Source organism: Callionymus lyra, chromosome 10 (genome assembly GCF_982586985.1).
Source record: "Callionymus lyra chromosome 10, fCalLyr1.hap1.1, whole genome shotgun sequence".
Taxonomy (NCBI): Eukaryota; Metazoa; Chordata; class Actinopteri; order Syngnathiformes; family Callionymidae; genus Callionymus; species Callionymus lyra.
Genome location: NC_141827.1, coordinates 25,467,472 through 25,486,072, shown reverse-complemented (window position 1 = coordinate 25,486,072; position 18,601 = coordinate 25,467,472). Strand labels below are relative to the sequence as shown.

Sequence of the window (18,601 nt, the reverse complement as noted above, 5' to 3'; positions counted from 1 at the left end):
GTGCTCCGAGCAATCTCGAGCAGACCACAGCCCCTGGGCTGTATGGTTTGCCAAACTGCACCCCACCCTGAGGGGAGGCGTCTGTTGTGATGGCCTCTCGACGGAATGCAACCGAACCCATCTGCACGCCTTGGAGGAGAAAGGTCTCTCTCCACGGAGCCAGAGCAAGGAGGCAACGGTGTGACACCTTGAGTCTCCTGTGCCGGTGCCACCTGGCATCCAAGTGAAAGTTGTTCAGCCACCTCTGAAGAGGACGTAGCAACAACAGCCCCACCACTGTGGCGGCAGCCGTCAGTTTGCCTAGGAGTCGCAGAAACTCCACGTAATGCAGCCACATGCCCCTGCAGAAGAGGGAAGGAGGCGGAGGATGTCGTCCACCCGCTGTGGTGAAGGGCAGGCTTTCATTGAGACTGTATCGAGTGTCATCCCGAGAAAAAATGTGCTCTGCTAGACTAGGCAACTCCTTGAAGAGTTGACCCTGAGAGCTAGTCGAGACACATGGGAAAGAAGGCTTGTGATGTCCAGGGTCACCCGAGACCGGGACAGAGCACAGATAAGCCAATCGTCTAGGAAGGGCAGAATCTTCATGCCCTGCGACTGCAGGGGCGTAAGGGTTGCCATCACAACCCTGGTAAGGAACCCGCGGCGAAAGGGAGAGGCCGAACGGGAGCACCCTGAACTGAAAATAACGTCCCTGAAAGGCGAACCTCAGGGACCGTCTGTGGTGTTGTGCTATGGGCACATGAAGTAAGCGTCCTTCAGGTCTACTGAACTAAGCCACTCCTCTCCGCAGAACCTCTGCAGGGCTGAGCATGTGGAATTTCAAGACCTTCAGGAACTTGTTGAGTCCCCTCAAGTTGAGGATAGGACGGAGTCCGCCATCTTTCCTGTTACCAGAAAGTAAGTCGAGTAGACCCCTCCTGGTTGTAACAGGGGATCTATCTGCTCGATTGCACCCTTGTCCAGGAGGACAGACACCTCCTGGTTGAGGGTTTGGGCTTTGCCGGGTCGCGTATGATGGTCATCTTGACCAGGCCAACGGTTGGGGGCCGGCGTCGGAACTGAAGTTGTACCCATTGGTCAACTGCTGAGCTGGCTGTGGACCTGTTGAGTTTGTCTGGCTTGGACAGTTCTCTCAAGTGCCTCTAGCGCGGCAGGTCCAAAGAGTTCCCCCCGGTTCCACTGGAACACTGCGGAGGGTTCTCCCGCATGCCTATGCAAATTATGGACGAAGCATCCAGTGGAGTCTCCTGTAGGGATGCTGATAAAGCAAGCACCAGGTGGGGCATAGAGTTACCTATGTGTCGCATTCGTGCCGCTGCCTCATAGGCTTTGGAGAGCAGCTATTGTCGGCTCAACCGCTGGTATGCGGCCCAATCCAAACTTGGGTGCATGCTGCCTGGCTGCCCGGCTCCGGCCGTCTGAAGTTGCACGAGAGAAGGCTCTGCAACTCCCTCAAATATTCGTCAGATGGAGGCACAGTAAAGTTGGCGGGAGCTGATCCGCGCCTGAAGAGCACTGGCCGAAGCTGGCTGAGCCTGCGGTATATCTAACTGCAGGCGAGCCAGGGCCGTACGAATGACAGCCCCGTTGAGCCGTCTTCAGAACCAGCAGTAGAACTGTGGGCTGAAATACGGGAACCTGCCACGGAGACGTGGGAGGCTACATGCCGTGGCACCACCTCCTCTCCATATTCGGCGAAGTCAGTGGCTGAAGCTGCCATGGGGATTACATCTTCCTCCGGTACCAAGATGGCTGGAGGAGGAGCAGGATCACCCAACTCTCTTTCCCCGGGCATGAAGCTGCAGTTCATACAGGGATCTTCTGACAGACCTTCCCTCAGATGCTCGAGACCAAGGCATGAGGGACACATATCATGGCCATCCTCAGGCTGCAGGGAAGCCAACAGACTGAGCAAGAGTGGCCGCCAAGCATGTTAGCAACGAGCAAAAGGCCACACAGAGAAAAAAAAACAAACGCTGGGAGCGGGAGCGAAAACACAGCCTTCACCAACGAGTGTTACACATATGAGATAGAATTATCACAAACGCTGGGAGCGGGAGCGAAAACAGCCTTCACCAACGAGTGTCACACATATGAGATAGAAGTATCACAGATGCTGGGAGAGGAAGCGAACACGCAGTCGTCACCAACAAGTGTTACACATATGAGATAGAATTATCACAAACGCTGGGAGCGGGAGCGAAAACACAGCCTTCACCAACGAGTGTTACACATATGAGATAGAAGTATCACGGATGCCGGGAGAGGAAGCGAATACGCAGTCTTCACCAACAAGTGTTACACATATGAGATAGAAGTATCACAGATGCTGGGAGAGGAAGCGAACACGCAGTCGTCACCAACAAGTGTTACACATATGAGATAGAAGTATCACAGATGCTGGGAGAGGAAGCGAATATGCAGTCGTCACCAACAAGTGTTACACATATGAGATAAAAGTATCACAGATGCTGGGAGAGGAAGCGAACACGCAGCCGTCACCAACAAGTGTTACACATATGAGATAGAATTATCACAAACGCTGGGAGAGGGAGCGAAAACACAGCCTTCACCAACGAGTGTTACACATATGAGATGGAAGTATCACAGATGCTGGGAGAGGAAGCAATACGCAGTCGTCACCAACAAATATAAAAGAATCTACTTCAGTAGCTGAAAAAACAGCAATATAAATGTCGGGAGAGGGAGCGAAAACACTGCCGTCACCAAGAGAAATCAAAATACAACCAAAAGCGATTACAACAGGTTGTACCGATATATAAATATTTAGTGTACAATGTTGGGAGAGGGAGCGAAAACACTGCCGTCACCAAGAAATCAAAAGTACAACCAAAGTGAGTACAACAGGTTGTACTGGTATTCATTGAATATAAATATAGAGTACGATGTCAGGAGAGGGAGCGAGTACACTTCCGTTCACCGAAATAATCAGAATACAACCAAAAGCGAGTACAACAGGTTGTACTTATATTCAATGATATATAAATATAGAGTACAATGTCGGGAGAGGGAGCGAGTACGCCTCCGTTCACTGAAATAAATCAAAATACAACCAAAGCGAGTACAACAGGTTGTACTGATATTCAATGATATATAAATATAGAGTACAATGTCGGGAGAGGGAGCGAATACACTTCCGTTCACCGAAATAAATCAAAATACAACCAAAAGCGAGCACAACAGGTTGTACTGATATTCAATGATATATAAATATAGAGTACAATTTCGGGAGAGGGAGCGAATACACTTCCGTTCACCGAAATAAATTAAAAATACAACCAAAAGCGAGCACAACAGGTTGTACTTATATTCAATGATATATAAATATAGAGTACAATGTCGGGAGAGGGAGCGAGTACGCTTCCGTTCACCGAAATAAATCAAAATACCACCAAAAGCGAGCACAACAGGTTGTACTGATATTCAATGATATATAAATATAGAGTACAATGTCGGGAGAGGGAGCGAGTACGCTTCCTTTCACCGAAATAAATCAAATACAACCAAAGCGAGTACAACAGGTTGTACTGATATTCAATGATAAGAAAATTGGTACTCAGCCAAACGATGACGATCTCCGGAAGTGTCCACGGCAAGCCGCTACAACTTCTCCGCGTCAAAAGTTCGTTGCAGTCTCTGGAGGGCGAAAGTTCCGACAGAAGTCGCGTGACTACCGGCAACGAAAGAGCTAGTCCTTGAGCTAGCTCGGTGACATGCTACTTGCGCAGCGAGAAGATGAAAAGGAACAGATCCTCTGATGTCACCGGAAGATATACCCTTCCGGGTCATCAGGGGTCACAGGTGACTTTGTTGGTATTAAACTCGAACTGCGCATGCGCAAGATGGATACATTCAGTGCTTGAAGCACCGCCTCTGGCGGTCAGTAGGGACGAAATAGAATTGTACATTTCTATGTTTGACTGAAACCATATTCAATAAGAAATATATAGTAAAACTAACAAAAAAGATCAACAAACTGGAGATTAGCTTGTAAATGCACATCTTCAGATTACGTCATTCAGAAGTTTACAGCCTGGAAAGGGAGAGTTGATTTGTACTGTTGTGGGTAATATTTCCTTCCTGTATTCTGAACCCAACATACCAACGATGTTGCAATGGCTGCTAATAATAGCTCAGCTCAGTACGAAGTCACGTTAAATCCTTAAAAATTTGAAAACTGTTTTAAAAGAATCTTGTCAGACAATCTTGACATACTGTAGTTTGTCAAAAAGCAATAATCTAATAGCCTTTTTTGTTGACCTCTTCTGTAAAACATGTTTGGTTTCCCTCTAACTTGGACTGTCCCTCCATGATGGGGATGTTTTGCACTCAGCTGAAGCAGGAAGTAAGTGCAAGAGAGAGGATAGAATATTAAAAAGTGCAAGTAAAGCATTTATTCACTGATGGTGGATAAAACGCTTTATTTAAAAACAGCAAAGCAAAGCTTACATGAGTCAATTATTAATCTTCTGTTCACATTCAGTGACCCGTCTGTTTAATTCGGACCCTCAGTCGAGGCATAAATGGACCCAACTGATCTGAAAGTGAACTCATACATTAATACATTGATTTCTTAAACACTTGTTTGGAAGTTGCCTCTGTGCACAGTCAGTTTTTTAATATTTGCATGTGCTTTTAAATGAATGTTCCATCAGGATTGTTTTCACTCTCCTCATTGTCACTCTGACACTGTGAAGTGCATGTGTTGAACCTTGTTTCTCATTCTACCATCAACCCCTTTTGGAAAAAGTAGATTCATACTGATAATGCATCTTTTTTTAATAAACATTGTCCCTATATACTATATTATATTCACAAAATATTTCCTGATATTTTACATATCTAACGTTCTAACCATCTCTTTTCTGGGTGCTGCTACTCTTGTTGGTCTTGATCAGGTTCATCAAGTAAGTACGGATGTTTTTAGGTAGAAACAGTTGTCTTTGAGTCTAAGTTTTCAGTGTTTTTCTGTAGTCGTCAAGGTGCATGCAGAGTTTGAACGTAGGTGGTCTCTTTAGATTGCTTCCGAAAACCAGCTGCAGTCACATGAAATCAGACAGATGTGGAATCAATAATCTAAATTCTTTCTTTGCTGAAAGCCTTCTCAGTTTGTTTACTGATCTGATTTCATCTGCCCTGCTTAAAGTGCTTCCATCCATCATGTTGTCCTTAATAAATGTGCTTTGAACTCCTATTTATTGGGCTTCCAAACCGTCAAACAGGATCTGGATCTGTGGCCGATAAGTCCTCTGTGTGCATGGAGGGCACTGGAGACCTCTGCAGCCCGTGTAAGAGGCATGTGCTGGAGTCTGTACGCAGCAGTTTAGATCCTTGTCTGCCATTTCACCAGAGATTCAGCATCATTAAGTCGACAACAAGCATGAGAACATTTCTCTGAACGGCTCAATGCTCCCTGTCAGAGACCGACGATGGAATGAGGGCGTTTGCAGAGAAGGTCTTTGCATCCGAGACCAAAGATGAGAACGTCCGTGATGAGATCTCCATGTTCGATGTGGCTGAGGACTGTCCCATCCTGCACCAGGAGCATGCCCTGCATCTTCACTCTGACGACGACCATGTGAAAAGGTGAGGGTTCGACACCATCTTTGTCTCTGGTCCCTACACTTTGTTCATTCTTCACCGACCTGATCTCCTCACCGCCAGCACTTCCGCACCTTGACGATGCCGGCTTACCGCCCACGGGGCTGCCCATTCTGCTGTAGTGTCTCTGGAAGTGGACATGCCCACTTACCTGGAAGTACCTGACTTCCAGAGAGTGGCCATCATCGGAGACTACGCCTCTGGGGTACATCATTGCTTCTCACCAAAATATAACTGGTAGAAAATAAAATTATGAACCTCTCTTGGATCCAACAAGGCCATGAAATTCCGACACAACTACCTGAAGAAATATGAGTTTTAGTGAAATGCTGCATCACTTTTGGTTGTTAATCTTTTGATTGGATCAACCTGATATTAGTTTTAAAGTGAGCAAATCTGGAGTTGATTGCTTTAAATGGGACAACATATCCGATTTTCGGATATTAGAAATGTAAAGAACAAAAAAAACTTTTTTGTCTTTTTTCTTGAGACAAAAAACAAAAATAACATAAACATATTTTTATGATGTATTTTAAGAGTCTGACATATAAAAAAGCTAAAGGTCCAATAGTAAACAAAATACAGAATGGAATTATTTTGATTGTTTTTAAATAAATAAATAAATACGCAGTGAGGACACAAATAATGAAGATACCATTTGTGTTTGTCATTGATTCTGTTCTTTATTTAATGGGTACAAGATCATTTTAATTTTATTTTTGAACAAATAAAATACAAAATATAAGTGGATGATTTATTCAAAATGATAGAAATTCATTTTACCAATTAAAAAACTTTTCCTTCCCAAAATCCTTCATGAAGTCGAACTCCCTGTTGGGATCAGGATAATCTTTTTTTTTTTTTCTCCAAACAAAGTTATTCAGATGCTACTAAAATGTTTTGTCTGAAGGTTTTATCCAGATTTAAAAGAGGATTAGATTACATGATCCAACAGAGTTTCAGAATCCTTCTTTCCCTTAAAACCAATTTATTTTCAAGATTTGTTCTAATCCAATAACCAAAATCTGACCAGATTACCGTTGAACAACTGGCCCAAAAAGGCGATAAAGAAAGGCATTGGAATTTCACCGGGGGTTTATTAATGTCCAACAGATGATATAATGTATAGGTAAAAATATTGTTGATTTACAGAACACTTGAAGTGTTTTCTTTGTCACTAAAAATCAGTGACTAGAATCTCTGGTAATGTGACATGTGTGTGTTTGGCAGAGAGTTTAGTTCGTCTCAGACTGAAATAACAGCTGTTTGTGGATTTTCTGCCCACGTGTGAAAGTGAATGTCGGCATTCGGTGTCTTGACCGTGCACTTGACACTGTCGTGAGAAGTTTCTGTTTTAGGCTCTGGTTTATTTGGCTACATTTCTCCTGGAGTGCAAAACGAATTTGAGAACTGGAAACATTTTTATTAGGAGGTTATTTTGTGTTTAATAGCACAGATATTCGCTTACTTGATTTAAATAAAGAAGTTTACCAATGGAGGAAGAAAATGGTGCTTGGATACTACATAAGATTGAATATATGCAATTTGTTATTATTACTATCAAGATGAAAAATGAATACTTTCTTTTACAAAATAGTATTTTTTACTTTCTTAAAATTCATTCTTATAATAGTTCTTGCAACCACAAAGGTTTAATTTGAAACAGTCACAGCTGATGTAGTAGAACTATCTAGCTGTATTTTTAATTATGTTATTAAATAGGTAACTTTGCCTCTGATTGTGTCAATGTGACTACATCACATGGCTGACATTCTTAGAGACATTTTGATCTGACATAAGAAACAGACTCAATAAAATTGCTCATATCATTTTTGTATGGCACATTGTCTATTTTACATCTTGCAGTTACACTTTTCGGACTTAGAGGGCGCCAAAACAATATTTTAAGCTTAGCATATTGTCACTTTAGTAGCCATAACAATTACACAACAGTCTGATGATATTCAATTTTATTTGAATTTATGCCAGTGGTCTCTTTCTTTAAAATGATTAGATGTATAAATCATGGATGTTTGGCGACTGATTGTTCCCTGTGATGTAGGTGACCATGGAGCCTTGACCATCAGAGAGAAGTACATGAGGCTGGCCTTCCAGCGCTTCCCAGTAACCACGTCTCAGTACCTGTGTGAAGTTGAGGGAGAAACTTTCAAAATGGATGATCAGCTGCAGCCTGGTGAGGAAAGAGTCACCTGGGGTGGATGTTTATAAGTATCTTTAGATCTAACCTGTCGTTTGTGTGTCAGTCTTTACCCCTCTTCCAAAGAAGGATGAAGACCCTTTAGATGCCAAGACCCTGCCCAAAAACCTGGGTTATGTAGCTCGCATCAAGGACGGTCTCATCTACGTGTACAATGATGTTGCGGTTGCAGACAAACACCAGCCCAAAGACCTCCCCTGCCCCGACTACGACACCTTCATCGACGACATGAACTTCCTCATCGCCCTCATCGCTCAGGGCCCCACGTCAGTTCTTTAAGAATGTATATTTGTAAAACTACATCTTGTGTTACATCTTGTGTTAACTACATGTTAACAAAGATTTGGGCACTAATACATAACAAATAATAATAACAATATTTCATTTTGAAATTAATTAGTAAAAGAAAAAAACATTCTTTTTTAAATTTAATATAAAAATGTTGCCACTATTATACCGTTTTTTATTTTGAATTTAAAAGCATAAGAATAATATAATTTTGAATTAATTTTTTTGGGGGGGGATTTGTATGAATTAGAATATCAAAGTCCATTCAAAAATGTTTGTTTATTTTAATGAAAGAATAATTCAACAACTAAATATAGAAATTAATGAATGTATTATTCTTTAAAACTAAAGTTTCAATATACAGATTATTGAATTAAATTGTTCAAAGATGAATAATTCAATAACACAACATTTCAATAAAGATATTTTAAGTTTCAACATTTAAATTTGAATTAAAGATGAAATTTAAGTATAAATTTTGTTTTTTGTTCATCTGCAGGAAGACTTCCACTCATCGTCGCCTCAAGTTCCTCATGTCCAAGTTCAATGTCCATGAAATGCTGAATGAGATGGAGAAGCTGAAGTTGAACCCTCACAGAGATTTCTACAACTGCAGGAAGGTAAAACTCGTCCTCATAACACGTTATCTTCCACAAATATCGTCAGATGAATGGAATATATAAGATCTTAAGAGGAACAGCCTCCCGGTCAAATCGTTGTCAATGTCTCCCTCTTGTGGTCATTTGTATAACTAACTAACTAGGAAATATCTTTGCGAGTTGTCATTATCAGCTTTTCTCTTCCTGTTCATTTCCAGGTGGACACTCACATCCACGCGGCCGACCTGCATGAACCAGAAGCACCTGCTGCGCTTCATCAAGAGGTCCTATCGCGTTGACGCTGACCGCGTGGTGCACAAGCTCAATGGTAAAGAGGTGACCATGAAGGAGCTGTTTGAGTCTCTCCACTTGCACCCCTATGACCTCACTGTGGACTCCCTGGATGTTCACGCTGTAAGTTACCAGCATCTTCCCACAGGTTTCATTTTAATATAATTTATTTGACTATTCTCTATAAAGGGCAGACAAACCTTCCAACGCTTTGATAAGTTCAACGCCAAATACAACCCTGTCGGTGCCAGCGAGCTGCGTGACCTGTACCTGAAGACGGAGAACCACATCAACGGAGAATACTTCACCACCATCATCAAGGTCAGTCGAGAATAGCCTTATTAAGGTTTAAGGTTTGTTAAGACAAACCATCTTGATCGGTGCTTCTGCAATACCAGGAAGTTGCTAGCGATCTGGAGGATGCCAAGTGTCAGTACGCGGAGCCTCGTCTGTCCATCTATGGGTGCAACCCGGCCGAGTGGACCTAGCTCTCCGGCTGGTTCGTCAAGCACAGAGTCTCCTCCCCAAACCTCAAGTGGATGATCCAAGTCCCCAGAATCGAGTGAGTCTACAAACGTGACAATGACTCACTCAATGTGGAATTTGACTTTGATAATCACTCGACCAGCTGTTAGGAAATCATTGTGTTGTTTTTCCTGCAACGTCTGCAAAGATAATGCATTTTGATTCTCTTGTGTGTTCTCCAACTCAGTGACATCTTCAGAGGCAGGAACTTTGTGCCTCACTTTGGAAAAATGCTGGAGAACATTTTCATGCCCGTCTTCCAGGCCACCATCGACCCCCAGTCCAACCCGGACCTCAGCCTTTTCCTTAAGCATGTGAGACACAAAGAACCTCAGCCAGCGTTTGAAACTTGATGAAACTGAATCTACGTTTGTCTGGCTCTTGAGTCCAGGTGACAGCGTAGATGACGAGTCCAAGCACAGTGGTCATATGTTCTCAACCAAGAGCCCCAAACCTCAGGAGTGGGACCATGAGAAGAACCCTTCATACACCTACTACATCTATTACATGTATGCTAACATCGCAGTGCTCAACCAGCTCCGCAGGTGAGTTGATGTTTTCACCTCCTCTTTAGAACAAGGAGTCAAACTAACTCACACATGGGGCCAACATCTTTCAGAGTCTATATTGTATTGTAACAAAATGTTTTACCTAGTAGGACTAGTGCTGTAGGAAAATATTGTTGCAATAAAATATCACAATATTTTCATGATACTCAAAGCACTGTTTATGTGTTCTCAAGAAAAAAACATTTATTTATTTATGGCCTTCAACACATATTTCAACTCATTTCATCCTAGTTTCTTTACGGTTTCTATTTAAATAAATTAAAAAAATATATATTTTTTAAATTTATTTACAATTAACATGCTAATATTGTTCATTTTTGTGTTGTAATTAACAACATCCTTCACAGCTAATAAATAAACAACATCCCAGCGATGGCTGAGGACGAGAGGATAGATTAATGCTAATGTTTAGGGAAATTTTGGTTTCAAAACAAACGACAGCAGTTATGACTTCGCCAGAGTCAAATACTTGCATAATACCACAACAAAAACCTTGTTCCTACAGTATCATAATATATGGTATATTTGTCCCTGTATTGTAATATGTGTCGTATCGCCAGTTTCTTACCAATACACACCCCTAGTCTGTTGTTACCGCTCTGTGTTTGTTGTTACCAAACAAGTTCAAACTTGGGATCCATAATCTCTGATCTTATCTTAAACAATGACATCTTTAGACTTTAGACTTTCTTTTATTGTCATTGCACAGAAAACACAGAGGTTTTCTGAATGGAGGGCAGCAGAGATGGTATGATCAGTCGAGCCGTTAGACCGATATTCAAACTGAATCTGTGACATCTTTATCGGTCACCGTATCAACATGAACATTGATATATGCTCATCATAATGCTTGTTTATTTCCTGGACAGACAGAGGGGCATGAACACATTCTTGTTCAGACCTCACTGTGGTGAAGCTGGTGCCATCACTCATCTGCTGGCTGCCTTCATGACCGCAGACAACATCTCTCACGGCCTCAATCTCAAGAAGGTTTGCTTAACGTAGTCCCTCGTGAAAACGCTGCCGTTTAATTTACCATTCATTCTCTGGTCCACCTCAGAGTCCAGTGCTGCAGTACCTGTACTTCCTGACCCAGCTCCCCATCGCCATGTCCCCACCGAGTAACAACAGCCTGTTCCTGGAGTACGCCAAGAACCCCCTGCTGGAGTTCCAAAAGAAGGGTCTGGTGGTGTCTCTCTCCACAGACGACCCCATGCAGTTCCACTACACCAGGGTGCGGCCATCTTTGTAGCTGTTGTTGAGTTGCATTTGCTCAAAGAAAGACGTCAAAATAAGCAGTTTTGTTGTGTAAATCTTCAGGAGCCGCTGATGGAAGAATACGCCATCGCAGCCCAGGTCTTCAAGCTCAGTACCTGCGACATGTGTGAGATCTCCAGGAACAGTGTGCTGCAGAGTGCCATGTCTCATGAGGTACACTGAGGAACTCATCCAGGAAACATGTACGACTGCCTCCATGTCTTATCTCATGTGGATCTGGCTGTTTCAGGAGAAGGCCCACTTCCTTGGTGAAAACTACTTGAAGGAGGGTCCAGAGGGCAACGACATCCGGAAGACCAACGTGGCTCAGATCCGCATGGCGTACCGCTACGAGACTCTTTGCTACGAGCTGAACCTGATCAAGGAGAGTCTGAAGGCCGACTGAACGGCCACGTTTGACCAAGTTGGTGTTATTTTTATTTATTTTCCATTTGCAAACCAAACCTGAACAGATTTTAAAATGTGGCCAAGTTCATGGTTCTGCTTTGTTCTGACACGTTTATGAATCCTGTCTGGCTGTCACAACATGATCTGCACTGCAGGAAAAACCAGCTCAAGCCAGATAACTCATATAAAGGTAAATAACCTAATAATAATAGGGAATAATCCTTTTTCCTGCACGGATAAAAAGATTGTATGTTGCTAAGCCACGCCACAACTTGTGTTACAATCATTTATTTTTAAATTACATTAACAGTTTAATATAAATCAAAACAAATGGTTACATACTTTTTCACGATTTCAAACAATAAATACGATAAACACTGGATTTTCTTCAAGTAAGTAACTCATTTATATTTAATACGATATTACGAGCAGTGGCCATGTTTCCCATGACACGTGAACACACCACGGCTCACAGCTGTGCCTCGTTAATGCGATGACGTCATGTCAGAATTGGAGGGTTCAAGAAAAAGTTTCTCAAAGTCAAGCTAGAGAAAACGACTTCAAAAATAAAAGAAAGCGGAAACCTACAAATGCAGGAACTCAATTGAAAGCTCAATTAGTGATTTTATTCTGAAGACGCAATCAGGATCTTCCTAGCCATGTGAAATCCTAAAGCATATCAATGTTGTTATCAAGACAAGATTTTAACTGTGATTTCTTACTTGAGACATAAATGTACCTGTGCTTTTCTTTACACATTACGATATGATTATACCTGTGTTTTCTTTACAATTTAAGATATGATTATAACTGTGTTTTTCTTTACCAAATACGATGTGATTATACTTCTATCAATATTTTGAAGTTAATGGGGGCGGGATTAGATACGATTCAAGCTTCTCTTGCTGTTTTCCCTTTCGGGACATGCATGTAATATCTGAACTATGATGAAATTATAAAATGTGAACCAAACTGTCATCCCCGAAATAAACGATTCATTCATTCATGTTCAATGTACAACATTTATGTAAAAGCAATGTTGTCCAAAGTATGAGACATTTAACCCCCTTTTTTAAAATGTGTTGTACTTTTATGTATTCAATGGAAGGAAGATAAAAAATGAAAGGAAATAAAAAAAGATGTGCCAAACCAACCGAAAAGGATGAGCTTTTATGAACCAGACCCTGGCTCACCCAGAGATGACTGAGATGGTAATTGAGTTCATATTTTAATAAATGGCTTAGCTCATTTTAAAAGTGTTTTTTTTTAACTAGCCTTGGGTGCTATTATAACCTAAATATTTGACAGTCTCCGGTCTCTTGTCACTGGGGTTATTATTTTCCATATATTGACAGTTTGAGGCACAAATATTGTTTCACAGGATTTTTAAAGAACTGTCAAGAAACTGACTTGAAACTGTTCATTTTAGTGACTGGATTCTTACAACTCTTATCACATCAAATTATCACTACATTTGGGGCTTGGATATTGATTTAAAAAAAAAAAAAATGTTATTTCAATAAAGTAAAAGTTATCATCAAAAAAAGAACTTTTTTTTTTCCCAGTGGAAGCATGAAATTGCAAATGGATCTCTAATTGTTGTTACCTTCCAAGACTTGGTTGCCATTTAGACTTGAATTCTTTAAAATGTATTGACAATGTTATTAACTGTTTAAATGGCACGTTTTTTAAGATAAAAACTAATTCGAGAGAGTCCAGGTGACAAAAACATTAACAACAGAAATTATCTAATACAATATAATGCTGAAATATAAATACAATATTTTCATCTAACCACTAAAGTTTTCACAATGCCAGAATTTCCAACTCCAATTTTGATTTAATGATTGTTTCACATTCTTACTATTTTTTCTTTATCGGGTAACATTTTGAGAGTGATATAAATTGGCAAACATCATGTGTTGCTTAACACATGACGTGTTTAAATTTAATAGTTATTCTAATTAAAATATTAGCTCTAGTGTTAGTGTTGTCATGCAGACTTTTTTGTCCTGTTGATGTAAATTTAAGTAAAGGTGTGAGATCGCTGATGCACCCAGGAAATCTAGCAGCTAGTGGCTAGCTTGTAGCAGTTAACATTATAATCTTGTTTAAACACTCTTGCATATATATATATATATATATATGTTTCTCTTCAAAAAATGTATTTTCCTAATACTAATAAAGTAATGCCCTTTCCCTCAACCTTCCCCTGGTTAAACTAGACGTTCCCCGCCCGGTCTGCGCCATAGATGGCCGACCACTACTCGACGTTACTCACCAGACTACTCCCCTTTCCCTCACGATTTCGGGTAACCACTCTGAGTTAATTTGTTTTCTTCTGATTTCTTCTCCCTCTTCTCCTATTGTTCTCGGTCTCCCCTGGCTTCGTATCCATAACCCTCACTTCGATTGGGTGAACTCCACGGTACTTGGTTGGAGCCCACATTGTCATTCACAGTGTCTCCGTTCTGCACCTACTTCCTCTCGTCCTCCACTTCCCATCTCTCCCCCTCCTGACCTTTCCTCCGTTCCTCCGGAGTATCACAGTTTGGCAAAAGAGAGGGCGCTATCCCTACCACCGCACCGTCCCTATGACTGCGCCATCGACCTACTTCCTGGTTCTCCACTTCCCTGTAGTCGACTGTACAAGGTTTCTCGCCCGGAGCGCCAGGCCCTCGACACTTATATCGGGGAGTCACTGACCGCCGGTTTAATTCGCCCCTCTTCTTCGCCTCTTGGTGCAGGGTTCTTTTTTGTTAGTAAGAAGGACAAGTCCCTGAGACCTTGTATAGACTACCGGGGGTTGAACAGCATAACCGTTAAGAATCGGTATCCCCTCCCACTCATAGACCCGTCGTTTGATCCTCTGAACAAGGCCATGATATTCACTAAACTGGACCTTAGAAGTGCTTATCACTTGGTCCGTGTTAGAGAGGGCGATGAGTGGAAGACGGCTTTTAAGACCCCCTTAGGACACTTCGAGTACCTGGTCATGCCGTTTGGCCTGACCAATGCGCCAGCGGTGTTCCAGAGACTTATCAATGAGGTCTTAGGGGACTTCTTGATTGATTTTGTGTACGTTTATCTTGACGACATTCTGATCTTTTCCAGTTCTCCTGAGGAACACGTCAGCCACGTCCGCCGCGTTCTCCAACGATTATTAGAGAACAGACTGTTTGTCAAGGCAGAGAAGTGCGAGTTCGGAGTCCCCACAGTGAGTTTTTTGGGTTTTATTCTAGGGCAGGGTCAGCTGCGGCCAGATCCCATGAAGGTGGAGGCAGTTGCTCAATGGCCGGTGCCTGTTAGCCGCAAGGAATTGCAGCGACTCTTGGGTTTCGCTAATTTTTATCGCAGGTTCATCCGGGGTTATAGCCAGGTTGCCGCTCCATTAACCCAGCTTACCTCCACCAAGAGTGCTTTCACCTGGTCCTCCAAGGTGGACGACTCCTTCAACCGGCTGCGCTCGCTGTTCTCCTCCGCGCCTATCCTACGACACCCCGACCCAGCCCGTCAGTTCATCGTGGAGGTGGACGCTTCGGACACCGGCATAGGGGCAGTGCTGTCCCAGAGGTGCGCCAGGGACAACAAGGTGCATCCCTGTGCTTTCTATTCCCGGAAGCTGTCCCCAGCGGAGCAGAACTATGACATTGGCAACCGGGAGCTCCTGGCGGTGGTGGCGGCACTTCAGGAGTGAAGGCATTGGCTGGAAGGCTCAGAGGTACCTTTTCTGGTTTTAACGGATCATCGGAACTTACTACCGGAACTTACTACTTACCTACAGGAGGCCAGGCGCCTGAACTCCCGCCAGGCCCGTTGGGCCCTGTTTTTGGGTCGTTTCGACTTTTCCCTGACGTACCGCCCGGGAGGTAAGAACGTTAAGCCTGATGCCTTATCCCGTCAGTTTGCTCCTTCCCAGGAGGGTCTGGCAGAGGAGACCATCCTTCCGAAGCGGTGTTTTATCAGGGCGGCCAGCTGGGATATAGAGAGGGTTGTTCAGGAGAGTGACCCAGGACCTAGCTCTGGACCGCCTGATAGACTGTTTGTTCCGCAGCCAGCTCGTGCCCAGGTTCTTCAGTGGGGGCACACCCACAAGGTAGCGTGTCACCCGGGCGTTTCAAGGACACTCTCGTTTCTCAGGCAGAGATTCTGGTGGCCGGAGATGGCACGCGACGTCCTGGAGTTTGTGGCTGCATGTACCACGTGTGCTCGCGGAAAGTCCTCCCGTCGCCCCCCCGCTGGACTCCTGCGACCCTTACCTGTGCCGAGTCGCCCCTGGTCGCACATCTCTGTGGATTTCGTCACCGGTCTCCCTCCTTCCATGGGTAGGACAGTAATCCTGACAGTAGTGGACCGCTTTTCCAAGATGGTTCATTTTATCCCCCTGATAAAGTTACCGTCAGCCTTGGAGACAGCGGACCTGCTGGTCCTACATGTTTTTAGACGGTAGACATTGTCTCGGATCGGGGACCCCAGTTCTCCTCGCAGGTATGGAGAGCTTTCTGTAGATCCCTGGGGCCTAAGGCTAGCCTTTCGTCGGGGTACCATCCGCAGAGAAACGGCCAGACGGAACGGGCCAACCAGGACCTGGAATCACATCTACGCTGCGTGTCGGCTCGTCACCCGGCCTCCTGGTGTCAGCACATCCCCTGGGTGGAGTATTCTCACAACTCCCTAACTTCATCTGCCACTGGGAGGTCACCAATGATGGCAGCGTACGGTTACCAACTACCTCTCTTCCCCTCTCAGGAGAGGGAGGCAGCGGTTCCCTCAGTTCGGGCCCACCTACGACGTTGTCGATCTGTCTGGCACCAGACCAGGGCGGCCTTATCCCGCACCGCCACAAGAAATCAACGCCTCGCTGACAAGCACCGTGTGCCAGCCCCGAGGTACTCACCTGGCCAGAAGGTCTGGCTATCCACCCGGGACCTTCCCCTTCCAGTGGAATCACGCAAGCTGGCTCCTAGGTTCGTGGGGCAGTTCGAGATCGAAAGGATCATTAATCCCACTGCCATGCGCCTCAAGCTCCCTCCGTCGCTCAAGGTCCATCCCACCTTCCACGTCTCTCTCCTGAAGCCCGTCTCAACCAGTCCTCTCAGTGCGCCAGCCGAGCCTCCACCTCCTCCGCTCATCATTGACAATCACCCTGCGTACAAGGTCCACAAGATCCTGGAGGTTCGCCGCGGAGGTCGGGGCTTCCAGTACCTAGTGGACTGGGAGGGCTACGGTCCAGAGGAGCGCTCCTGGATCTCCCGCTCACTCATCCTGGACCTCTCCCTCCTCCGAGACTTTTACCGGGAGCACCCGGAAAGACCGGGTAGAACGCCTGGAGGCACTACCTAGAGGGGGGGGTACTGTCATGTTTTGGTGCTTTCCTGTTTTATTTTGAAGTCGGTTTCCTGTTGTGGTTCGTGTCTTTGCTTTTGTCTTGACAGACGCGGGCAGGTGCGCGGCTGGGGGTGATTGAATGGCGGGTTCTTCCCACAGAAAAGGAGCGTCGCGGACCTGAAGAACTCGCCAGAGAATTGAGTTTCCAGACTAGGTCATGGCATTCGTAGATTCTCTTTGCTCGTGTTCCGTATTAACTTTTTCCTGAAGACCCCTGACGTTGTCAGCACCTTGTTTTGCTCATGTGAGTCTTTTTTTTCTCTTTTGTTTTAGTTCCGGATCTGAGATCCCGATCTCCAGCCGCGTCCTGCCTTCGTCCCGAGTTCCTGATTTGTTTTTTGTTTCGGTCCTTTCCGACCGCTTGGAATATTAAAAGACTTTGCCTGAACATTTGCTCCGAGGATATTTGTCCACTTCCGCTTCTGGGTCTCCTGCCGAGTTCCACCCGTGACAGGATGTTGTGGATGCGCTGAATGAGCTCCAAAAAAAGATGGACACTTTTTGGAGCTCCAGCAAATCAACGCAAGAGAGCTTATGGAGAGAGAAGAGAGGAGGAGAAAAGATGACTTGGAGAAAGAGGAGAGGAGGTACAGGGAGAGGAGCGAATGATGAGGGATATGAAGGAGAGAGAAGAGATCATGATGGAAATGAGTGAGGGATGAGGAGACAAGGAGACTGCTGTCAGGGAGGAGCGTCTCCTTGACATTCTGTCATCTTTAAAAAAAAAAATTAGATTTTTTTTTTTTTGTAGAAAAAAATAAATGTTAATTTAACCCCTTGATGCCTGAATTTATTTGCAATTGTTAAAAAAATAATAATTATGTGTGTTTTTGCTTTCAAGCAGAGACTAAATTAATTGAAGATAACATTTTTTTACCGTAGAACATAAAATTATTGTAAAATTGGATATGTCGCTAATTTGCGACATATCCAATTTTACAATAATTTTATGGCATAACAGGCATTAGAGGACCAAAATATAATAAAAACACATTTCCCATCTTAAGCATGAAATTTTATTTTTTAATGCCAACATATACATTACAGTGGTAAGAAAACAACAATAAAAAAAAAGTGACTCAAGTCTTCCTCAGAAGCGTCACCTGACGTGCTGCAGACGTGTCACTAATAAGCTGGTCGTTTCTGGTCCCACTGTGTGTTCTCTGGTGCAAGGAACCCCCAGGTGTGCAGGTGCACTGAGTAAAAGCTAACACCAAGATATGCAGTACCTGAATATTCAACAACTAATACTATAACAACAACTTCTATAACAACGATAACTGAGCTGTTTCAATTGTGGGGTGCCTTACTCATGAAACTCCCTGAAGCAATTGTTATTTTTGTTCAGGCACAAGTGAACATTGCACTTAGAACACTTGAACACGGTCAGTTTTCCTTTCAAAGACATCAAAGGAATGCACCAGCCCTTTTGT

At 43.7% G+C, this 18,601-nt stretch overlaps 1 pseudogene across 1 annotated transcript; it reads left to right on the top strand.

Moving 5' to 3' along the window:
- The first annotated feature begins 3,591 nt into the window (after window positions 1-3,591).
- On the top strand, window positions 3,592-11,793 carry LOC148071220 (AMP deaminase 1-like; annotated as a pseudogene). Its single transcript, XR_015712950.1, has 16 exons — window positions 3,592-3,700; window positions 5,247-5,335; window positions 5,447-5,610; window positions 6,659-6,699; window positions 7,688-7,819; window positions 7,890-8,109; window positions 8,631-8,751; window positions 8,949-9,144; window positions 9,211-9,342; window positions 9,420-9,583; window positions 9,734-9,864; window positions 9,935-10,091; window positions 10,985-11,105; window positions 11,176-11,349; window positions 11,436-11,546; window positions 11,623-11,793. The product of XR_015712950.1 is annotated as an AMP deaminase 1-like (transcript).
- Window positions 11,794-18,601: the final 6,808 nt, after the last annotated feature.